This window comes from Equus przewalskii, chromosome 8 (genome assembly GCF_037783145.1).
Source record: "Equus przewalskii isolate Varuska chromosome 8, EquPr2, whole genome shotgun sequence".
NCBI classification, from domain to species: Eukaryota; Metazoa; Chordata; class Mammalia; order Perissodactyla; family Equidae; genus Equus; species Equus przewalskii.
Window position 1 is genome coordinate 12,430,444 of NC_091838.1, and position 26,342 is coordinate 12,456,785.

Here is a 26,342-nt window from a genome sequence, read left to right on the forward strand (position 1 = left end):
GGTACCACTTCAGACATATTGAAGTCAAGGTGTCTCTGAGACCTCCAAGTTCAGATATCTAGTAGCCATTTGGTTCTAAGAGAAATATCTGAGTCAGAACCTGTTACATATCTCCAAGAGATATAACTAAGGAGACAAGACAGGATGTATACATGGAAACAATTAATGAACAAAGAAACATGGAATGTTTTTATATGCTAAATTGCCTTAAATGGGATAATCATAGGTTCAGGGTCCAGAGAACAGGGAGAACTATGTCAGCTGGCAGAGTGGGGGAAAGGGAGCTTGGCCATGAGGGATGAATACAATTTCAACAAGCAGAGGAAGGATAATTTCAATGGTCAGAACATGCACAAGCCAAGTCTGAAGGTGGAAGTGGAAGCTCAGAGAGAAGCTTCGGTAAAGAGTACGGGCATTAGGACTGAAAAGTTAGTGGGAATCAGATCACTAGGGGTCCTAAAAATCAGGACAAAGAATGAAGTCTTATCACAATAGAGAACAAGAAGCTGTTACACATTTTTTGAAGAGAAGAACGTTGTGAGGGAAATGTGTAACCACTCGATCGAAATGCAGTTTATAAGAATCGTCCCATGGGTACTCATGTCTGTGCCCAATACAAAGTTATCATCTGTTCAGTAAAGCCCTTAGATCATCTACATTTATATAGAGGATTCTTAAAAAGGAAACTTTATAAAAGATATACCAAGGTGAAGAAGCAGAATAACACTGAAATTTCACAATGCCAAGTATAACTACAATAAATTACTCTGCCTAACAAATATTTCTATGTTCTGCAGATGGTCCATAATAACAGTGTTTTGTGGAGCTGCTCCTAATGAGTCTTCTGTAATCAGAGATCCTATTTAACACATGCTTTCCTCTATCCTTGACCACCTAGGTCACTTTCTATGATGGCTCTGAAATATTTATGAGCTATCCAAAATCTTGTGTTAAGATTGAATGACAGGAACAGAAGTCCTTTCTTCTTTTAAACTAACAATTGGATCAAAAATCTAACAAAGGATTTTCAGGCTCCTTCTGGATAGGAGAGTTAGCTTAGGAATCATCATCTGAAAAAAATAGGGACTCAATCTCTTCCACTCTCAGTTCATATGAGTTAGCGGACTGACACAATACCTCTACCTACCACCATGGCCACCACCTCCACAGCTCCACAGGTGGGTCACTGTGATTGGTTCAGGAATGGATATATAACTTGTGTTAATCCAGTGAGACACTGGCAGATACTGCTGAGTACTTACACAGCCCACGCTTTCTTCCTTGCTAATTGAACTCTGATTTTGTTTAGTTATTGGGTGACCAGAGAAACATCTAGGGGTTCATACCTAGCCCCAAGGGATAAATGTTAACAAAACGAAAACTGTCAAGGTAATTGCATTCCCTTTGGAAAGGACTGGTAAAGCATGAGCATGTAACTTACCCATGAGACATAAGGAGAGGTCTGTTCAGTGGCCCCTGGAGTTTTTCTTCATTCTCAAAAGAAGACACAAAGCAGGGACTTACTCTTTCCTACCTTTGGACACTGCCATATGAAGATGTGATTCTGGCATCTGTTTCAACCATCTGAGACTATAAGAAGAAGGCTAAGAAAGCCATAGAAAAGCTGACCAAGTGCCATAACATGATTGATCTTCTGAGTTAACTAACTCTGTAATTGCCTCTACTTCTGGGCTTCTTGCTATGTAAGAAAAGTAAGCCCCTTTTATCCTGTTCTGTGTTACATGAGGTCAAAAACATCCTACTTAATGCAGGCTTAAACCTGGAATGTTTGCTGCCAATCTTGCAAAGTAGTTCTTCTTCCATAGATGTGACTAATCGGGTAGAATATGACTCTGGAGCTCTCACTAGCCTCCAACAATGAAAAAATTAAACAAACTGAGAGGGAAGCATTGCCTAGAGATGGAGAGACAAAAATTCCCAATGACATTGTTTGAGCACATACATTGAGTTTCCAGGAAGTTACTCCCAAATTTTGCAGTTCCACAAACCAAAACATTCCCTTTTTTGGTCTTGTTAGTTTGAGTAGCATCTCTTCCCCTTGCAATTTAAAGAGAACTACACATACACAGGGAGAGAGGGAAAAAGAAAAACTGATTGAGATAGCACATAGAAAACTCCTAGTACAGTGCCTGGTACATAATACGCACTCAATAAACAATGGTGGATCCTAAATCTAAGCCTTCCATACCTCCTTCATCCTTTAGTCAAATCTTCATCATCAAGAATAACATTAAATGAGTGCCAGTACTCTCCAACTCCCACCACCTCCCCAAACTCAAATGTTCGACAAACCTGAAATAAAACCTAGTCAAGCATCCACACCAGTCCCCAAAGCAAGTTTGAAGAAAGAGAAAGCAAGGTGGCCAATGGATATGGTGGCCTTTTCTTCATTCTGTTCCTAAAGAAAGTTGTTTTTATGTATTAGGTTATTTCAATATAAATTATCCCCAGCTGTTTCATCCTCAATGTCTGCCAAATGAGTGGGAGCAATTCCCAACATTTCATCAATTATAATCACATTCACATGTCATGTCTGGTTTAGTCCTCTGTCATAGTACATTTAGTTTATATGCTAAAGTTTGTCTGCTCTATAAGATTTCAAGTCCTTAGAGACTAGGAAGAGTTTTCTCCACTGAACACTCAGTACTTAATGCAGTATCTTACACATTGGAGATACTTACACATATTCAACCTAATAATGTTTGCTGATTGAATAGGTGAATGAATTCAACCTCAAAGTCTGCCTTAATTAATATGAGAAAGTAGGGTGTTCTTTAAAGATGAGCCATGCCAGAGTCCAAACACACCAGATTATTTGTTTATCAAAAGCAGTTGGTTTTTAGCTGCAAGCAGCAGAAGATAACTCTAGCTGATTAATTTAAAAAGAAGTTTATTTAAAAGATATTGGGGGAGGAGAGATGTCAGCAACATGGTGGAGTAAGCTGTTCCCTTTATTTCTCCTCCATTGAACTACAACTAAATGGACATTCATTGACCAATGGAGGCTACTCACACAGCACAAAAGGATGGCTCAAAGGCCCACACAGTTCTACACCTGAAGGTGGATGGGCTGTCTCCCCAGGAAATGATGGAGATAGGTGAGCAAACCCCTATCCTTCCCTGGTAGCCCTGTGTGCATGCCCAAATGTTTTCCTGGCTGGCATAAGTGCCCATAGTAACACTGAAGCCCCACAAGTGGGAACACACATCAGCAGGGTGACAGCCCTGAGTCCATGAGCAAAGGCTTGCCCGGCCAGTGGGAGCACCCACCATACCTGCACAACTACCAGCAGATGGGGTGGGGTCAAAAACACAGCTCTTCCTTCCCCACAGCAGTAGGAAGTGGAATCTGAGACCAGATACTACCACATATGTGCCAGCAAAAGATTAGATCATCAAACACCATGAGAAAATACAGGAATAATTCAGAGCAGAAGGAGAATGACAAATCTCCAGAAACCAAGTGCGAAGTCACAGAGATTTACAATCTAAACGACAGAATTCAAAATAGTTATCATAAAGAAACTCAATGAATTATGAGAAAACTCAGAAAGACAGTTCAATAAGCTCAGGAAAAAAATTAATAAGAAGAAGGAATACTTGACCAAATAAACTGAAACTCTAAAAAAAAACAAGGTGAAATATTGGATATGAAGAGCACAATGAGACTAAAAAATCTAGAATCCTTAAAAAATAGAGCTGACTTTATGGAGGAAAGAATTAGTGATTTAGAGCATGGAAATATAGAAATGCTTCAGGTGGAGGAGAGAGAATTAAGATTTTTTAAAAGTGAAGGAATTCTTCGAGAAATATCCAATTCAATTAGGAAAAGCAACATAAGGATTATAGGTATTCCAGAGGGAGAAGGGAGGGAGAAAGGAGCAGAGAGTATTCAAAGAAATGATAGCTGAGAACTTCCCAAACCTGGGGAAGGAACTGGACTAACAAGCACATGAAGCCAATAGAACACCTCATTACATCAGTACTAAAAGACCTTCTCCAAGGTATGTAATAGTAAAACTGGCAAAGGTCAAAGACAAAGAAAAAATATTATGGGCAGCAAGGCAGAAGAAAATAACCTACAAAGGAACCCCTATTAGGCTTTCAGCAGATTTCTCAGCAGAAACCTTACAGGCCAGGAGAAAGTTGAATGATATATTCAAAATACTGAAAGCCAAAAACTTTCAGCCAAGAATACTCTATCCAGTGAAACTATCCTTCAAATATGGTGGACAAATAACAGTTTTCCCAGAGAAACAAAAGCTAAGAGAGTTCATCGCTACTAGACCTACCCTACAAGATGATAAAGGATACCCTCAGACCTGAAACCAAAAGGTAAAGGTCTACAAAGCTTTGAGCAAGGAGACAAATAGACAAAATTAAAAAACTGTAGCTCTCTTTCAGAACAGGGTAGCAAATACTTACTTATAACTTAAAAGATAAAGGGAAGGAAAGCATCAAAAGTAACTATAAACACTTCAACTTAATCACAAACTCACAACACAAAGCAGATTAATTTGTGATAAGAATAACTCACAAGGGGAAGAGAAAAGAGATGGAACTTGCTTAGGCTAATGGAGATAAGAGGCTATCAGAAAATGAACTATCTCATCTATAAGATCTTTTATACAAACGTCATGGTAACCGCTAAACAAAAAATCAGAACAGAGACACAATTCATAAAAAAAAAAGAAAACTGGGAAGACCTCCACAGAAAACCACCAAAATAAAATGGCAGTCAGAAATACAAAGGAAGAGAAATGATGAAAATATAGAACTGGAAAACAAGAGATAAAATGACAGTACTAAGCCCTCATATATCACTAATCACTCTAAAGGTAATAGATTGAATTCTCCAATCAAAAGACACAGTGCAGCTGAATGGATTAGAAAATAAGACCCAACAATATACTGCCTCCAGGTGACACATCTCAGCTCTAAAGACAAACAAAGGCTCAGAGTGAAGGGCTAAAAGATACTTCAAGCAGATGGTAAGCAAAAAAAAATTCAGGTGTTGCCATACTTATATCAGCCAAAGCAGACTTCAAGATAAAAAAGACAATGAGAGACATGAGGGCAGTATATAATGATAAAAGGGTCTTTCCACCAAGAGGATGTAACAATTATAAGTATATATGCACCTAACACAGGAGCACCAAAGAACATAAAGCTACTATTAACAGACCTAAAAGGAGAAATTAACAGCAACACAATAATAGTAGGGGACCTCAACACCCTACTTACATCAATGGCTAGATCATTCAGACAGAAAGTCAAGAAGGAAATAATGGATTTAAATGAAATACTTGAACAGATGGACCTAAAAGATATACAGAGAGCATTCCATCCAAAAACAGCACAATGTGCATTCTTCTCAAATGCACATGGAACACTCTCAAAGATAGACAATATATTGGGAAAGAAGGCAAGCCTCAATAAATTTAAGAAGATTGAAATCATAGCAAGCATCGCTTCTGAGCACAATGCTATGAAACCAGAAATCAACTACAAGAAAAAAGCTGGGAAAGTCACAAATATGAGGAGACTAAACAACATGCTACTGAACAACTATTGGATCAATGAAGACATCAAGGAAAAAATCAAAAAATGCCTGGAGACAAATGAAAATGAAAACACAACATACTAAAACCTATGGGATGCAGTAAAACTAGTTATAAGAGGGAAATTCATAGTAGTATAGGCCCACCTCAGCAAACAAGAAAAATTTCAACTAGGTAATCTTAAAGTACAACTAAGAGAACTAGAAAAAGAAGAACAAACAAAGCCAAAGTCCAAAGTCAGCAGTAGGAGAGAAATAATAAAAAATAGAGCAGAAATAAAATGAAATAGAGACTAAAAACAGTAGAAATGATTGATAAAACTAAGAGCTGGTTCTTTGAGAAGACAAACAAAATTGACAAACCCTTCACCAGACTCTCTAAGAAAAAGAGGGAAGGATCAAATAAATAAAACTAGAAATGAAAGAGGAGAAATTACAATGGATACTGCAGAAATTACAAAGGATTATGAGAGAATACTATGAAAAACTATATGCAAACAAATTAGATAACCTAGAAGAAATGGATAAATTCTTAGATTCACACAACCTCACAAAACTGAATCAAGAAGAAATAGAGAAACTGAATAGACCAATCACAAGCCAAGAGATCAAAACAGTAATCTAAAACCTCCCCAAAAAGACAGCTTCTCCAGAGAATTCTACCAAACATTCAAAGAAGATTTAATACCTATCCTTCTCAAACTATTCAAAAAAATTGAAGAAGATAGAATGCTTCCTAATTCATTCCATGAGGCCAACATTACCCTGATACCAAAAACAGGCAGAAACAGCACAAAGAAGGAAAATTACAAGCCAATATCACTGATGAACATAGACATGAAAATCCTCAACAAAATACTGGCAAACTGAATACAGCAATACATTAAAAGGATCATGTGCCATAATCAAGTGAGATTAATACCAGGGATACAGGGATGGTTCAACATTCATAAATCAATGTGATACACCACATCAACAAAATGAGGAATAAAAATCACATGATCATCTCAATACATGCTGAAAAAGACTCTGACAAGATCCAATGTCCATTTATGATAAAAACTCTCAACAAAATGGGGATAGAAAGAAAGTACCTCAAAAAAATAAAGTTCATATATGACAAATCCACAGCCCACATCATACTCAGTGGGAAAAAACTAAAAGCCACCCCTCTCAGAACAGAAACAAGACAAGGGTGTCCACTCTTGCCACTCCTATTCAACCTAGTACTGGAAGTTTTGGCCAGAGCAATTAGGCAAAAAAAGAAATAAAAGGTATCTAAATTGGAAAAGAATAAATGCAACTCTCACTGTTTGGAAATGACATGATTATATGTAGAGAGAGAGAGAAAACCCTAAAGATTCCATCAGAAAACTATTAGAAATATTCAAAAACTACAGCAAAGTTCCAGGGTACAAAATCAACATAGAAAAATCAGTTACATTTCTATACACTAATAGTGAACTGGCAGAAAGAGAAGGCAAAAATACAATCCCATTTACAATAACAACAAAAAGAATAAAATACCTAAAAATAAATTTAACCAAAGAGGTGAAAGACCTATACACTGAAAACTATAAGACATTATTGAATGGAATCAAAGAAGATATAAAGAAATGGAAGGATATCCCATGCTCTTGGATTAAGAATAAACATAGCTAAAATGTCCATATTACCTAAAGCAAACTACAGATTCAATGCAATCACAATCAGAATCCCGAAGACATTCTTCACAAAAATAGAACAAAGAATCCTAAAACTTATATGGAACAACAAAAGACCTCAAATAACCAAAGCAATCCAGAGAAAAAAGAACAAAGCTGGAGGCATCACAATCCCTGACTTCAAAATGTACTACAAAGCTATAGTAATCAAAACAGCATGGTACTGGTACAAAAACAGACACAGAAATCAATGGAACAGAAGTGAAAGCTCAGAAATAAACCCACACATCTATGGACAGCTAATTTTTGACAAAGGAGCCAAGAACATACAATAGAGAAAGGAAAGTCTCTTCAATAAGTGATGCTGGGAAAACTGGACAGCCACATGCAAAAGAATGAAAGTAGACCATTATCTTAAACCATACACAAAAATCAACTCAAAATGGATTAAAGACTTCAATGTATGACCTGAAACCATAAAACTCCCAGAAGAAAATACAGGCAGTACACTCTTTGACATCAGTCTTAGCAGCATCCTTTTGAATACTCAGACAAGGGAAACAAAATAAAAAATTAAGCAGCAGTCCCCATGACATAGTGGTTAATTCAGCACACTCTACTTCAGTGGCCTGGGTTCACAGGTTTGGATCCCAGGTGAGGACCTACACCACTTATCAGCCATGCTGTGGCAGCGACCCACATATAAAGTGGAGGAAGATTGGCACAGATGTTAGCTCAGAATTAATCTTCCTCAAGACAATAAAAGAGGAAGATTGGTAACAGCTGTTAGCTCAGGGTTAATATTCCTCAGCAAAAAAAAAGAAAAAGTTAACAAATGGGACTATATCAGACTAAAGAGCTCCTGCAAGGCAAAGGAAACCATGAACAAAACAAAAAGACAGCCCACTAACCGGGAGAAAATATTTGTAAATCATATATCCAACAAGGGGTTAATTTCCAAAATATAAAAAGAACTCATACAACTCAACAACAAAAAAACAAACAACCTGATCAAAAAATGGGCAAAAGATATGAACAGGCATTTCTCCAAAGAAAATATACAGATAGCTAACAGATCCATGAAATGATGTTCAATATCACTAATTAATACAGAAATGAAAATCAAAACTACAATGAGATATCACCTCACACCTATCAGAATGGCTCTAATTAACAAGACAAAAAATAACAAATGCTGGAGAGGATGTGGAGAAAAGGGAACCCTCATACACTGCTGGTAGGAATGCAAACTGGTGCAGCCACTATGGAAAACAGTATGGAGATTTATCAAAAATTAAAAATAGAAATACCATATGATTCAGCTATCCCACTACTTGGTATTTATTCAAAGAACTTGAAATCAACAACCCAAAGAGACTTATGCACCCCTATGTTCATTGCAGCATTATTCACAATAGCTAAGACATGGATGAAAGCCAAGTGCAGTCCTACAGATGAATGGATAAAGAAGATGTGGTGTATATATATACACACACACACACAATGGACTACTACTCAGCCATAAAAAAAGACAAAATCGTCTCATTTGCAACAATATGGATGGACCTTGAGGGTATTGTTAAGTGAAATTAGCCAGACAGAGAAAGACAAATACTGTATGATTTCACTCCTAAGTGGAAGATAAACAAACACATGGATAAAGATAACAGATTAGTGGTTACCAGAGGGGAAGGGGACTGGAGGGTGGGTGAAAGGAGTAAAGAGGCACATATGTATGGTAATGGATAAAAATTAAACTATTGGTGGTGAGCACTATGCAGTCTATACAGAAATTGATAAATAATAATGTGTACCCGAAACTACACAATGTTATAAACATTTATGATTTCAATAAAATAATTGAGAAAAACAAAGAGATTGGCTAGCACACAAATTCCTACCAGAAACGAGGCTTGCTTACCTTCTAAAAACAAAGACCAACTGGTGGTGTCAAGATGGCAGCATAGGCGGACCCTGAACTCACCTCCTCCCAAGGACAAAACAAATTTACAACTACTCTTGGAATGATTACCCATGAGAGAGAACTGAAAACTGGATAAAAAGAATCCGCACAACAAGGGATAGTTCTGACTTAGGTGGAAGAGGCAGAAATTCTTTTCTGGAGAGAAAAAAGTCATCTTCTAGTCATGACACTTCACAGCCAACCATGAGGAATCCTCAGGTACGACACCTTCCCTGGAGGAGTGGGGAATCTGAGTGGGGAATCCAATAAGCAGCTTTTGGACTCAGCACAACCAAGATGAGTGTCATGATATCTGGCTTTGCTGGCTACTAACAGCAATGGGGAGTACTCCTAGAAAAGCTATCTGACATAAGGGGGAAAAGAGCCAGCTCTTAAAGTGCCCACACACAAATTCACCCACTGCAGACAACAACCTAAAATCACAAGAAAGGCACACAGTCCATTGGCGAAAAGAGACACACTTGATAGGCTCTGGGTGCACCTCAGTGAGAGGTGAGACCTCTCAAGGCTGGAACCAACTCCCCAGGGACTGAGACATTGGCAGCAGCCATTACTGTGACCTAGTACAGGTGTGGTGACACAGATGCTGGCAGACGCCATTGGAGTTCTCCCATTGGCCTGTTAGTCCAGGGTGTTCCCCACCCACTAGAGCACTGATTTAATTCAGCTCAGCAAGGGCAGGCAGCCCACCCAAGAGACTGGCCACACCCAACAGCAAGCCCTAGGGCAAATTGTTGGCCTGGATAAGTGGGGTGCCTGGAACTTCTGAAGCCAAGCAATGGAGTACACCTCTGCAGGGCAGGGTGTGTGCAAAGGGCAGGCCTGCATTGGTGGAGTGTGTGGGGCCTCCACAGTGGGGTTACTAGATCTGCTTCAGTGGGTCAGGGCCTGCACATGGGGCAGGACTGTGTTGATGGTGTGTGTGGCTCCCTGGGCACTGGGGCTTGTCAGTTGCTGCAGACTTGTGCTTCTCAGTCACAGAGTGGATCAGCCCCACCCTCCAATGCCTGAAACAATTGGGTGCTCCCATGCCTGGAGCTGGCCCCAATCAGCTGCATTCCTGACAGGGCTGACAACAGCCTTGTAGGCCAGAGGCCTACAACAATTGTAAGCCCCTGAGCCTAGCAACCAGCCATGCTGGAGGTCTACTCACTTACCAGAAAAACTGCAACAGGAACCTGCTACTAGACCTTGCAGCCATCTGTGCTGGGGCTCCCCACACCTAATAAAGTGACTGAAGGGTCGATAGCAGCCGCACACAGTTGAGCATTACAACCAGCTGGCCAGGGGCACAGCCTAGCCTCCCAGGGAACCTGCAGCATGAGCAACCCTGCCACAACAGAAGGACACATGTAGCCCACACAGGGGTCACTCCTGGAACATTTGGAACTGGTGACGAGAGGGAAGCACACTGCTGGGCCTCATAAGGCATCTCTTACATAAGTCCACCTCTCCAAGATCAGGAGACATGGCTAATCTACCTAATACATAGATATAAGCAGAGAGAAAGAGGCAAAATGAGGAGACAAAGGAATACAGTCCAAATAAGGGAACAGGACAAACACTCAGAAAAAGAACTAAATGAAACAGAGATGAACAATTTACCTGATAAAGAGTGCAAACTAATATTCATATGGATGCTCACTGATCTTGGGAGAAGAATGGATGAACTCAGTGAGAACTTCAACAAAGAATTGAAAATATAAAAAAGAAGCAATCAGAAACGAAGAATAAAATACTGGAAACGAAAAATTCACTAGAGGGACTCAATAACAGAGTAGATGAAACAGAAGAATGTATCAGTGAGCTAGATGAAAGATTAGAGGAAATCACCCAAGCTAAACAGATAAAAGAAAAAAGAATTTAAAAGAATGAGGATAGTCTAAGGGACATCAGGGACAACATCAAGTACACTAACATCTGTATTATAGGTGTCCCAGAAGCAGAAGAGAGAGACAAAGGGGTAGAGAAGCTATTCTAAGAAATAATAACTGAAAACTTTCCTAACTTAAGGAAGGAAACAGACATCCAGGTGCAGGAAGCACAGAGAGCACAAAACAAGTTAAACCCAAAGAGGCCCACACCAAGACACATTATAACTAAAATGTCAAGAATTAAAGAGAGAATCCTAAAATCTGCAAGAGAAAGGCAACAAATGACAAACAAAGGAAACCCTATAAGGCTCTGAGCTGACTTCTCAGCAGAAACCTTATAGGCTAGAAGGGAGTGGCAGGATATATTTAAAGTGCTGAAAGGAAAAAACCTGCAGCCAAGAATACCCTACCCGGCAAGGTTATCATTCAGAATGGAAGGAGAGATAAAGAGCTTCCCAGGAAAGAGAAAATCAAAGGAGTTTATCACCAAGAAAGCAGCCTTACAAGAAATGCTAAAGGACTTATTTAAGTGGAAAACAAAAGACCAAAAATAGGAATAAGAAAATTAACTTTTTAAAAAACCAGAATAAAATCACTGATAAAGGCAAATATACAGTAAAGGTAGCAGATCAACCACCTACGAAGCTACTATGAAGGTCAAAAGACAAAGGCACTAAAATTATTTCCATGACAAGGGGGTAACAGATACACATGCACAAAACAGAGGTTAGATGTGACACCAAAAACGTAAAAGCTGAGAGGAGGGGAGTAAAAGAGTAGAGCTTTTAGCAAGAGGTCAAACTTAGGAGACCATCAACATAATATAGATTGCTATATATGTAGGCTATTATATATGAACCTAATGGTAATCAGAAACAAGAAACCTGTAATAAATACACAAAAAATTAAGAGAAAGCAACCCAAACATAATAGTAAAGAAAGCCATCAAACCACAAGAGAAGAGAGCAAGAGAAGATGAATGGATCAGAAAAAACTATTAAAACATACAGAAAAAAAGTAAGAAAATGACAATAAGTACATTCTTATCAATAATTACTTTAAATGTCAATGGACTAAATCCTCCAATCAAAAGGCATAGGGTGGCCAATTGGATAAAAAAAAACAAGACCCATATATATGCCTCGTACAAGAGATGCACTTCAGACCTAGAGACACTCACAAAGTGAAAGTAAGGGGAAGGAAAAAGATAGTCCATGTAAATGGCAATGAAAAGAAAGCAAGGGTAGCAATACTTATATCAGACAAAATAGACTTTAAAACAAAAAAGAGAACAAACAAAGCCTGAAATCAGCAGAAGGAAGTAAATAATAAAAATCAGAGCAGAAATAAATGAAATGAGGATTTTAAAAAACTAGAAAGAAATCAATGAAACTAAGAGCTGGTTCTTTGAAAAGATAAAATTGACAAACCTTTAGCTACACTCATCAAGAAAAAAAGAGAGAAGTCTCAAATTAATAAAATCAGAAATAAAAGAGGAGAAATTACAATGGACACTTCAGAAATACAAAAGATTATAAGAGAATACTATGAAAAGCTATACGCCAACAAATTGGATGATCAGAAGAAAAGGATAGATTCTTAGAATCACACGACTTCCCAAAACTGAATCAAGAAGAAATAGAGAATTTGAATAGACCAATCACCAGTAAGGAGATTGAAACGATAATCGAAAAACTCCCAAAAAATAAAAGTCCAGGGGCCAGCCCTGTGGCCGAGTGGTAAAGTCCACATGCTCCGCTTCGGCAGCCCAATGTTCAGATCCTGGGCACAGACATGGCACCGCTCATTAAGCCATGTTGAGGTGGCATCCCACATGCCACAACTAGAAGGACCCACAACTAAAATATACAACTATGTACTGGGGGAATTTCAGGAGAAAAAATCAGGGGGAAAAAAAAGAAGATTGGAACAGGTGTTAGCTCAGGTGCCAAGGTTTAAAAAGAAACAAACAAACAAACAAAACCAGCTCATAAAAAATAAAAGTCCAGGACAAGACAGCTTCCCTGGTGAATTCTACCAAACATTCCAAGAAGACTTAACACCTATCCTTCTCAAAATCTTCCAAAAATTGAAGAGGAGGAGAAGCTTCCTAACTGATTCTACGAAGCCAAAATTATCCTGATACCAAAAGCAGAGAAGTAGAACACACAAAAAAGAAAATTACAGGCAAATATCACTGACAAACATCAATGGAAAAATCCTCAACAAGATACTAGCAAATCAAATGCAACAATACATTCAAAAGATCATACACCATTATCAAGTGGGATTTATTCCAGGAATTCAGAGATGGTTCAACATTGACAAATCAATCAATGTGATACACCACATTAACAAGATGAAGAATAAAAATCATATGATCATCTCAATAGATGCTGTGAAAGCATTTGACAAGATACAGCATCCATTTATGATAAAAGCTCTCAATAAAATGGGGATAGAAGGAAAGTGCCTCAACATAATAAAGGCCATGTATGAGAAACCACAGTTAATATCATAATCAATGGAGAAAAACTAACAACAGGAACCAGACAAGGATGTTTGCTTTCATACTCTTATTTAACATAGTGTTGGAAGTCCTAGCCACAGCAGCCAGGAAAGATAAAGAAATAAAAGGGAACCAAATTGAAAAGGAGGAAGTGAAATTGTCACTATTTGCAGATGACAGAATTTATATATAGAAAACCATAAAGGATCTACCAAAAAACTTTTAGAAGTAATAAATGAATACGGTAAAGTTGCAGGATACAAAATCAACACACAAAAATCAGCTGTGTCTCTATGCACTAACAATGAAGTGGCAGAAAGAGAAATTAAGAATACAATCCCATTTACAATTGCAACAAAAAGAATAAAATACCTAGGAATAAATTTAACCAAAGAGGTGAAAGACTTGTATTCTGAAAACTATAAAACATTGTTGAAAGAAATTGAAGAGGACACAAAGAAAGGGAAAGATACATCTTGCTGTTGGATTGGAAGAACTAACATATTAAAATGTCCATACTTCCTAAAGCAATCTATGGATTCAACGCAATCCCTATCAAAGTTCCAACTACATTTTTCACAGAAATAGAACAAAGAATCCTAAAATTTACATGGAACAACAAAAGATCCCAAAGCCCAAGGAATCCTGAGAAAAGAGAACAAAGCTGGAGGTATTACACTCTCTGATTTCAAAATATACTACAAAGCTATAGTAATCAAAACAGCATGGTACTGGCACAAAAACAGACACACAGATCAATGGGACAGAATCGAGAGCCCAGAAATAAACCCACACATCTATGGACAGCTAATAATATATAACAGAGAAAGTAAAGTCTCTTCAATAAATGGTGCTGGGAAAATCAGACAGCCATACACAAAAGAATGAAAATAGACCACTAACTTACACTATACATAAAATTAACTCAAAGTGGATTAAAGACTTGAATGTAAAACCTGAAACCATAAAACTTCTGGAAGAAAACCTAGGCAGTATGCTCTTAGACATAGCTCTTAGCAGCATATATTCAAGTACCTTGTCTGACTGGACAAGGGAAACAACAGAAAAAAATAAACAAATGGGACTATATCAAACTAAAAAGCTTCTGCACAGCGAAGGAAACCATCAACAAAACAAAAAGACAACCTAACAATTGGGAGAAGATATTTGCAACCATATATCTGATAAGGAGTTAATATCCAAAATATACAAAGAACTCATACAACTCAACAACAAAAAACAACCCAACTAAAACATGGGCAAAAGATATGAATTGAATAGACATTTTTCCAAAGAAGATACAAAGATGCCTAATAGGCACGTGAAAAAGTGTTCAACATCTCTAATTAGGGAAATGCAAATCAAAACTACAATGAGATATCACTTTGCTCCTGTCAGAATGGCTGTACTTAACACGACAGGAAATAAGTGTTGGAGAAGATGTGGAGAGAAGGGAACTCTCATACACTGCTGGTGGGAGTGCAAACTGGTGCAGCCACTATAAAAAACAGTATGGAGATTCCTCAAAAAGTTAAGAATAGAACTACTATATGATCCAGCTATTCCACTGCTAGGTATTTATCCAGAGATCATGAAAACATGAATGGGTAAAGATACATGCACCCCTAAGTTCATTGTAGTATTATTCACAATAGCCAAGACTTGGAAGCAATGTAGTTGCCCAATAAATGATGAATGGATAAAGAATATACAGTACACATACACAATAGAATCCTACTCAGCCATCAAAAAGTATGAAATCTTGTCATTTGTGACAACATGGATGGACCTTAAGAGTATTATGCTAAGCTAAATAAGTCAGAGGAAGAAAGTCAAACACCGTATGATCTCGCTCATAAATAGAAAATAAAAACAACAACAAACAACAGGTTGGCCCCTTGGCCTAGTGGATAAGTTGGGCACACTCTGCTTTGGCAGCCTAGGTTCTCAGGTTCAAATCCTGGACACAGATCTATACCACTCATTAGCCAGGCTTTGGCTGCTATGGTGGTGACCCACATTTAAAATAGAGGAAGACTGGCACAGATGTTAGCTCAGGGCTAATCTTCCTCAAGCAAAAAAAAGAAGAAGATTGGCAACAGATGGTAGCTCAGGGTTAATATTCCTCAGCAAAAACAACAACAACAAACAAACACACGGAGACAGAGATTGGATTGGTGGTTACCCCAGGGGAAGGTGGGAGAGAGGAGGGTGAAAGGGGTGATTAGGCACATGTGTGTGGTGACTGATTGTAACTAGTCTTTGGGCGTTGAACATGATGTAGTCTACAGAGAAATCAAAATATAATGATGTACATCTGAAATTTATATAATGCTATAAACCAACGTCACTTCAATAAAAAAATTAATTAAATAAAAATTTTTAAAAAGCCCAATTTCAAACCACAGAACTGGCCAGATGAGGAACTCACCAGCACACTGAGCACTGGGAGAAATGCTGCCATGGCCACCAGGGCTACCAAAACTGGAGGCTCCACCTTCTGCATGTCTGCTCGTGTTCTGAATTGCAGACTCATGCAGGTGCATCCGACCGGCAGAGTCTTGGTCCCATTATTGCATCCTCACTGCAAAAGGATTTGGGATTTGAATCTACTTACACATTGGGGAGGTAAAAATTCATTATAAGAGAGGTTTCCCTAAATATAGAAAGGCCACCCAAAAGATGATGAATAGTCATGAATATGACACATGCTCACTACTATAGAACATAGAATTTTAAGCACAAAGTTATCTGCATGAGTCCCATATCACCTGGACAAAAACTCCCAAAGGAGGTGACCACTGACTCCAGGTCCCTCTGAGTTGGCTCCTCCGAATGTTCTCCTCTGGTCTGCTCTCTGACACTGGCCACCCAGGCTCACCTTGGGACAGGGAGGAAACTAGAAAGGGATGTGAGAAAGGTGTGTAGGTTTGGTTTAAGAAACTTGACTCAAATGATTGGTCAAAAGTGAATGTGAAGGAATTTGCATCCATTATCTCACAGCCTTGTGAGGTAGGTGGTATTCTTCTTTCCTTTACACCAAGGAAACTGCACAGCAGGGAAGTTTGCTCAACTGGGTTCAACACAACAGCCTCCGACCCAACTTCATGCTGTCCACCTTCTCTGAGGGACTCCATGGCACACTGACAACATTTTTTTTTTTTAGGAAGATTAGCCCTAAGCTAACTGCTGCCAATCCTCCTCTTTTTGCTGAGGAAGACTGGCCCTGAGCTAACATCCATGCCCATCTTCCTCTACTTTATACGTGGGATGCCTACCACAGCATGGCGTGCCAAGCAGTGCCATGTCCACACCCAGGATCTGAATTGGTGAACCCGGGCCGCCGAAGTGGAACGTGCGAACTTAACCGCGGTGACACCGGGCCAGCCCCCCCAACAACATTTTTAAGCCCTCTGGCACTTGTATATTTAAAACTTCTTAGCTAAAATACAAAATATTTTTATTTCTGTATCTTTCAATTTCTCAAGTGTTTCTATGGCAGGTTTTCCAAAAACGCTTCTTGAACAAAACAACACAGACTTCATAAAAGCTTAAATCGTGTATACTCTCTGCCTTTATTGACCTCTAAGCCTATGCACCCCAATTGCTGAGAAAGACTTCCTTCTTTCTGTGAAATAACTCAAATAATTATAGCATGCCACATAATACATATAATGTTCTTTAACCGGTATAACAACATTTACCCTCACAGGCACTCGTTTTCTGTAATTACTGCTTATATGAAAATAAACCTCAGCTGAAAGCTATGAGAAAAATCCGTTCAAAATAGAACCTCTAACTTGCCAACACCGTGGAGATGTTTACCAATATGTGCATGCCACTTATGCACACTGCCCACTAAGAAAGCCCTAACAGTTCACAAATTGCTCAAGAATAAATGTTATTGACAAGCAACAAAACAGAATTGAAGTATGTTGTCAGCTCAGTGATTTGTTGACAAATTCGCCATGATAATCATAATTCCTGATTTCATGATTTCTAACGGAACCCACTGTTGTGAGTGTTAAATGAATTTTGTTGGTATCTCACAGTTGAGGACCTCATTCATTATTGTTACCTTAAGTCTTTTAATGGAAGGCAGCTATTGTCATAGCAACACATAGGTATGAATCCTGGCTCTATCTCTTAGTCTCTGTTAGACCTTGGGTAAATTATTTTACCTCTCTAAGCCTCCATTTTCCTATCTTAGAACTGATATATCTCAGGAATTTTTAGAAGGTCAAACTAAAGGCATTAACAAGCAGGAATTTAATAAACGTTAATATATTTAGCTTACACTCACAGTATAAATTTCCACTAGAATTCAGTGATAGGAGCAAATATTACTTGCCAGATGCACTGATGTACTTCCTTTAAACTGGGCTAACATGCTTTATAACAGACCCATAGGAGATCAGATCAACATGCTAAAACCTTCCTCCTCTCTCAAATCCTCGTAAATGACAAGAAAAGAATTTTAGTTGAAATAAACACTAGCGCCCACAATAGAGCAGAAATTATAGAAATTCCTAAAAGATTAAAGGCAGATGAGTTCATAATGAAGGAAGAAATAAAGAATAATAGCCAAAACAGACAGAAGAGAGAACTTATGAAGAGGGCAAGCAGATCCGTGGACTCCGAGCTGAGAGACAATAGATGAAAAGGACAAGAGGGGATTCTGGGTCAACCAGAAGGGTGACTGGTTGAGGCAGAGGCATCCGGGAAGTTTGAACTCTTTGTCCCTCTCCTTCTTGTGCCATGCAGGTTCAGCAGAGGCTTCTGCCCCAAGATAGGAGCAATGCACAACCAGGAAGATGTCATTCCTCGTACTCAGGACTTGGGACAGTACTCCCTGCCACCCAGAAGGAAAGGGAAGCCTCAGGAGGCCACAGGCCACATTCTGCTGGAATCGTGGAAATGGGCCAGGTAATCAGATATAGCAGAAACAGACTAACACAGGAGCTCAGGTTCCAGATGAGCATGCGAACCCAGCAAATAGTTAAGGAAAAGTAATCCTCTGAATGAAAGGCAGCACAGTCATCAAATGGATAAACTAGCATCCAAAGAAACAAACATAATGGAACAAACAAATGAGACTTCAAAATAAGTATGTATGGTACGTATAGTTAACATGCTCAGAGGAATGAGGGGACAATGCTTCCTTTTGACTAAAACAGGTCATTACAAACAACAACTAGGGGCCTTGGAAAGGAAGATTGTGATTATTGAATTTTTTTAAAAAAACTCAATAAATGTGCTGAATAACAGAAAAGACATAATTGAAGAATGATTACTTAGTTAGAAGATACAACTGAAGGACACAGCTCAAAAAAAATGGAAAAAACCCCCAAATAAATGGTGACTATGAAAAAAAGATTCAAAAGTTCCAACATCTGCCTAATAGGAACTCCAAAAAGAGAGAACAGAGAGAAGAAATACTCATAGAAACAATAGAAAAAAAGATTTCCAGAAAAAGATAAAAATCTTCTGAGTAAATAGATTCAACAAATTTCCAGCAGGATGAATGCAAATAGACACCTAGACACACCAAGATAAAATTCAGTGGCTGGAGGTGGAAATTATCAACAAAGAAATAAGAATCAGATTGTCATTAGTTTTCTCACAGACACTAATGAAGGCAAAAATACAATCAAGCAGTATTTTCAATTTTATGTGGTCAAATAAGAATAATTTTTAAATTCTATATCCAGGGGTCAGCCTGGTGGCATAGTGGTTAAGTTCACATGCTCTGTTTCAGTGGCCCGGGGTTTGCAGTTTCCAATCCTGGGTGCGGACCTACACACCGCTCATCAAGCCATGCTGTGGTAATGTCCCATACACAAAGTAGAGGAAGATTGGTACAGATGGTAGCACGGGGACCATCTTCCTCAAGCAAAAAGAGGAGGATTGGCAACAGGTGTTAGCTCAGGGCCAATCTTCCTCACCAAAATAATTTCTATATCCAGTTAGAGAATCATTAAGAAATAGAGATACTGCAGACAAGCAAGGATTTAGGAAGTTTTCCGTCCACATTTTACTATCTGAAAGAATACAAGAAAACCAGCCTTGACCAAAAACAAGCAAACCTAATCCAAGATAAAGAAGTAACATTCAAAATGGTAGTGAAGAGCTAAAAACCTTTACCCTTAAGTGAGAATTCCAAGCGATCTTGCCATGGAAGATGGTGGCTAGGGAAACAGAGGAGAACAGATTGTGGCAGGAATACAAGCATACCTCACTTTATTGCACTTCCCAGATATTGTGTTTTTTCACAAGACCCTCCACCAGCAAAAAGATTATGACTTGCTGAAGGCTCACAGGATGGTTAGCATTTTTTAGCAATAAAGTATTTTTTTAATTAAGGTATGTGCATTGTTTTTTAGACATGATGCTATCGCACACTTAACAGCCTACAGTATAGTGTGAATATAACTTTTACACTGGAAAACCAAAAAGATTGTGTGACTCGCTTTATTGTAGTGGTCTGGAACCAAACTCACATCTCTGAGGCATGCCTATATTCCAGACAGGAGGGAGGAAGCAAAAGTGGGCCCTAGTTCGTATCTGGTTTAGGGAAAAGATGTAGATATTATTAATTCTAGGGGCCGGCCCCATGGCCTAGCGGTTAAGTTCCACATGCTCGGCTTTGGCAGCCCAGGTTCATGGGTTCAGATCCCAGGTATGGACACACACCACTCGTCAGCCATGCTGTGGCAGCAACCCACATACAAAATAGAGGAAGATGGGCACAGATGTCAGCTCAGGGTGAATCTTCCTCAAGCAAAAAGAGGAGGATTGGCAACACATGTTAGCTCAGGGCCAAATTTTTCTTAGGAAAAAAAAATTAATTCTAGATATTGTTGATACCAAAATATGCTTATATATAAGGGGTAACAATCTTAAATTAATCACTAGAAGACAGATAATAGGTCACTTCCAAACCAATGGAGGAAGCAGAATGGAAACTAGAAAACTCAATTTTCACCCAAAACTCAGGAATGGGGTTTAAGGTAGAGGTCAGAGGAGGGGAGAGAAAGGAACTAAAGAAAAGAGAAGTAGAAATTAAGAATGCCAGAATGAACCCAAACATATACATAATCACAATAAACGTGAAAAGGAAAATAGTCTATCAAAAGATAAAGACTCATTACTTTTTTTTTTAATCCCGTCAAATGCTGTTTATAATAAAAGAGCCTAAAATAACATGCCTTGGGACTGAAAATAAAGCAATGGAAAAAGACAAAAGAGGCAAATGTTAACAAAAATAAGGCAGGAGTAGCAATATAAATTTCAGACAAAAGAAACTTCAAGAGATAAAACTCTTTTCAAGAGAAAAGACACGTGGGAAGATGATTTCATTTCTCTTCAATGACCACCTATTGCACACCTGCTATGTGCTCTCTTCTGGGCTTGGGGGATGCAGCAGTGAGCAAGACTGACAGACCCATCTCTTGTGGAATCTCATGGGGGACAGACATTCAGCCCTCCCCCTTAACATTTGCAGGACTCAGGGCAAGAGTACAAATGCAAGCCTGCCTACTGGAGGCCTAAATAATTAAAAGCCACAATGCAAACAAATTATAACAATTGACAGATTGTTAGATAAAATATTTTCTATCCTCCTACTTTGATGAATATTCCTTCATAACAACTTAGAAGCCTAGATTCAAATTTGGAATTCTTGGATTTCTCCCACTATAGGAATCCAGTCCCTACATCATAGCCCGCTTCTCTTCTACCCTCAACTCTGACCATGTCACAAGGAGACTTCAGCACATATACTTGGACTCCACAGATAGCGTGTTAAGTTTTATCCATGTTTCCTGCGAACACCCCTTGGCTACCCATCCCTCAGGTCTTGGAATGTATACATGGGCCGTGCAGTTTACTCTTAGGAGAACGTGCCCAGGCATGAGATCTAGGTAGGTCTCAACAGCTGGCGTAGGGCAATTTGGACAGGGAATTCTAGGGTGTCAGTTCCCCCTGGTATGGTCTAGAATTGGAGACAGGGTGGTGCAGCCTGCAAAGAACATGGCTTTTTGCCTCATGGATCCCTGGATGTGTGGGATGGGGTACCACCCTAGGAGGGTCAGAGTGGGATCCTCAAAACAAAGGGCCCAGGGCAAGGGTACCTCTTGCCCAGGGTTAAGGCAGGACTGCTGACCAAAACACAGGCCAACCAACCAACCAACCAGTGAAGGCAAACATCACACACAGTGTTAAGTGCTGTGAAAAGATTGAAATCAGGGTGGTGAAAAAACAAGTGAAAGGTGGCTTCTTTGATAAAAATAATCAGGAAAGGCTTCTCTGACGAAGGGACAGTCACCTGAGCCAATATCTGAATTTGAATAAAAGAAAGCTGGACATTTAAATCAAAGGGAAGAACATTCCAAACAGAAGACCAATGGCTAAGACAAACTCCCGAAGGCAGGAATAAGCTCAGTGCATTTCAGGAACTGAAAGAAGGCCCCAGCACGGAAGGGGAGGACGAGAGCGGCAGGCGAGTGCGACAAGGTCATGCAAGACAGATGGTGTAGAGTTTTGTAAGCACAAGGAAAGAGTTTGGGTTTTTATTCTCAGGAGAAAGGAAGTTATGAGAAGATTTTAAGCAGAGAATAACTGAATTTACATATTTTAAAGGTGATTCTGGCTGCTGGGTGATACTAGGGGAGAGCAAGAAGCCCAGGTATGAGGCGCTAACGACTTGTGCAGAGTGATGGTAGCAAAGGAAGCAAGAAAATGGACATATTTGGGATGTCCTGTAAGTAAGTTAGGATGACTTGAGAATGAGTTGGACAGGGGTGTGGGTAGAGGCTAAGATGAAAGAGAGAAATCAAGGCGACTCTTGGCCATCTGGCTTGAGCAACTGGATGGATGGTGGAGCCATTTACTGAGATAGAGGAGCCAGGAAAAAGAGTAGATGCAAGGGGAGAAATCAAGAGTTAGATTAGGTAAAGAAATATACACAGACTTCTCCTTTGCTTAGGATATAGAAAGCGGCAAAGAAAGTCACTCCTACTCTAACGAGAAAAAGTCAGGAAATCTACAAAATCATAACTTTCTTGAGTTCATCACAAGCTAAGAACACAAAGTGACAAAGTAAACAACATGCTAAAGAGGGACAAGCCCCTCCAAGGAAAGACAGTATGCGGGAACTATCTCACCTCTGGCAAAGCACAGGAGAGAGATGGCCGGCATGCAAGTAGGTAGGAAAGATCAGCTAAACTTTTAATGAATTCTTAAAGGCCCAAGTGGGCGAGTATGGCAGTTTGGAATAGCTGGGGCCCAAGACACAAGGGGAATTGGCGCTCATTCCCAAACTCTTCTCCACTACCAAGGCCTAATGAGAAAGATTAGGGACCCAGCAGGAGATCAGAGAGAGTCCCCCACAGACGTGAGAAGGTGATCAACAGCTGCAGGGAGGTGGGGCACGAGCTCTAACCATTCACCCTCAAACACACATGCACCCCCAGCTGGACAAGTCACAGTCAAACGGCGGACAACAAAAGATAATGACAGCATTTTGAAGTCAGCCAGAGTAAAGAAACAACGCTAATAGAGGAACAAAGATAAAAAACACAGCAGACTGCTCATCAGAAACGACGCAGGCCAGAAGGCAATAAAGTGACATTCTTAAAGGACTAAAAGAAAAACTGTTAACCCAGAATTCTACACTCAGCAAGAATGTTGTTTAAAAAAAAAAAGAAAAATATAAGCAAGGAAGATATCTTTGCATGAAAAGATATGATGTCAAAAATTTGTTTTAAAACATTCCAAAAAGAATTAGGGGATAACTGAAAAAAATTGACAAAATATTGGTAATTGTTGAAACCAGATGATGAGTAGATAGGGATTCATTATAATGTTTCTTCTACTCTTGCATATGTAAAACCTCTATAATCAAAAAACTTTTTCAAGAGTTAGAATAGGGGAGAAAAAAGTAAACAGGTACATCATAGAGAATTTGGAAACCAGAGAAAATACTGTTAACAAGTTGGAATATATCCTGCTAGTCTTTCTAAAATACAGATGCATCCATTTTTTCCCCCAAAATTGAGAACAATTTGTTACATACAGCAATCTAATATTTTCATTTAGTAATATAACATGTTTATTTTCCTGTCCTTAAAAATTCTCTAGAACATAGTTTTCAATGGCTTCATTGTATGCCATCTAATGCTGAACTAGAATTTATTTAAATAATGCAATTCTAGAAATTCTTACTTAATCAGTATTAATGGGCTAACTGGTTTTAGAAATTTTTTAGAATTGCATCAACCAATTGCTGAGTCCTGCAATGCGAATAAAAAAATCTGTTTCTGATTTCCTTGCCATGCTTAAGGGAGCACGTCTTTCATGTGATAAGAAACTGGTTTCTTCACAGCATGGAGATAGATTTTCAGGTAAAAAAATAATAAAACAGGACGTAACAACATACCCAGAGAGGTTCTAATTCCTCTAGAGACAGGATCCCACAGAATAACATCATTACTTTGTTTGAAGTAAATTCTGAGACTGTGAGACACACCCCATACATGATCAATGTAAACACAAAAAATAAGTCTAAAAAAAGTTTTGAATTGTTTTACATTTTTTACTTCTCCGGGTCTCTGGTAACTTCCAATAGTACTTAATTGACAGCAGACTACTGTAGATTTGCACGCAAAGCATTCAACTAAAAACTCTTTAAAAATTGCATTTACTGCTGTAAAAAACAGTCTACTAAAAGAAAAGAAAAATTTCACCAGTTTTACTCCCTACCAAGGAATGCCCTGTTCAGAGTCCTGATTCTCCTTTACACTTATGGGCCTGAAGGATCTTTTCCCAGTTCAGGCACACAGGCATTATTTCATAAACACCAGGAGGCAAATGATCTAAAATAAATTTTACTGTTATCTATATCTATATATAGATATTTTTGTGAGGAAGATTCACCCTGAGCTAACATCCATTGCCAATCTTCCTTTTTTTCTGCTTGAGGAAGATTAGGCCTGAGCTAACATCTGTGCCAATCTTCCTCTATTTTGTGTGTGAGATGCCTCCACAGCATGGCTAATGAGTGAAGCAGGTCCACACTCAAGATCTGAACCCGCTAACCCGAAGCAGAGTGTGCAGAACTTTAGCCACTCTCATGGGGCCGGCCTTGTAAATATAATTTTAAATATTATAAGCTCTAGATTCTTTAGTTGAATTTGCCTCAAATATAAATACATTATTCTTTACCTGTGCAAAATCAATCAGAAGCCTTAGAGATTTAAATTTTGGTTTCTTAGTTACCTGCTGGCTCAGATAAATATTCAGTATCCAAATTGTGGGAAAGCTGGAGTGGGCTCAAGAACATTTCCTTTAATTTAGGTAACAAAGTAAAATTTACTCTCCTAGAGACATGGGTTTTACAGCGTACATTCCAGAGTGCATTGTATTTACTAGATAGAAGTGCAATGAAGCAGTCTTTAGAAAATCCTGCTACAAACAATATATAGGAACATTCTTGCTGCTTATTCCACAAACCTTCATAGGTATTTCGAGTCATTCAAGAAGTTTAAAAAACATATTTGTTTTCTGTATCTGGAATCTATAAATGACAGTAAGATTCCTTTTGCTCATATTTGCCTAAAGGTCTTACAATTTCCTCTCTGTGACTTAATCTTTTCTTCCATCCTGATAACACCCTTAGCCCAGACATGTAAGCATCTTAATGTAAAATTAAGTTTAGTTATAGCTATATGCAGCTCTATAGAGCTCCAACTGTAATCCTTGAATTTTAAAAGTTTAAAAATCTATAACTAGATAAATAATGAATTGCTACAATAGCAAAAATTGCCCTTCTATTCAGTAAAATAAAGCCACTGCAATGGAGTGAATGACAACGATAAATTCTGCTGTTCCATCAGGAATAGCCATCCTGATGGCTTTGACAAGGATAGCCATCTTTAATTCAAGATTATTCTTTTCTTTTCCTCCCCATCCTGCTACTAAGTACTCATGGCAAAGCTAGTGGTTTTATAGATAGTAGTTTTAAGCTAGCTGGAAGAGAGGGGGTGAGTCTCTGGAGATTTCTTTGCATAGCACCTATTAAGGGAATTTATAATTTTAGGCTTACCAAATATTTCTAGATGATGCTTGAAGAAAATGATGTATGCTTGATCACCATGCCATTTATAATGTATGTTTGATGGCTATCACTACCCCATTTACTTTCCAAAACAGAAATTCTGATTTATGTTCTTAGTGCAACTTTTTTACTTCTAAATTAACCTCTTGGGAGCTGCCTTGGCCACCTGGAGCAGCCGGGACCAGCCCAGCCCTTCAATCCCCCCACCTCGCCGCCCCCACCCAGCCTCCCACGCCATTGCTGTCGGAGAAGACCTTCAAGCTGCGGTGCACCTTCGAACAAAGAGCAGAAGGTGTCCGACTTACCCAAGAGCAGCATCCTACCAAAATCCCGGTGATCATAGGATGATACAAGGGTGAGAAGCAGCTTCCTGTCCTCGATAAAACCAAGTTCCTTATACCTGATCACGTCTACAGGAGTGAGCTCCTCAAGAGAATTAGAAGGCGCTTACCGCTCAACGCTAATCAAGTCTTCTTCCTGGTAGTGAATGGACACAGCCTGGTGAGTGTGTCCACACCCATTTCTGAAGGGTATGAAAGCAAGAAGGATGGAGATGGATTCCTATGTATGGCATATGCCTCTCAGGAGACATTTGGCAAGAAATTGTCAGTGTAA

At 38.9% G+C, this 26,342-nt stretch overlaps 1 pseudogene; it reads left to right on the forward strand.

Annotated features, from left to right (window-relative positions):
- The first annotated feature begins 291 nt into the window (after window positions 1-291).
- LOC103541077 (microtubule-associated proteins 1A/1B light chain 3B pseudogene) lies at window positions 292-26,342 on the forward strand (annotated as a pseudogene).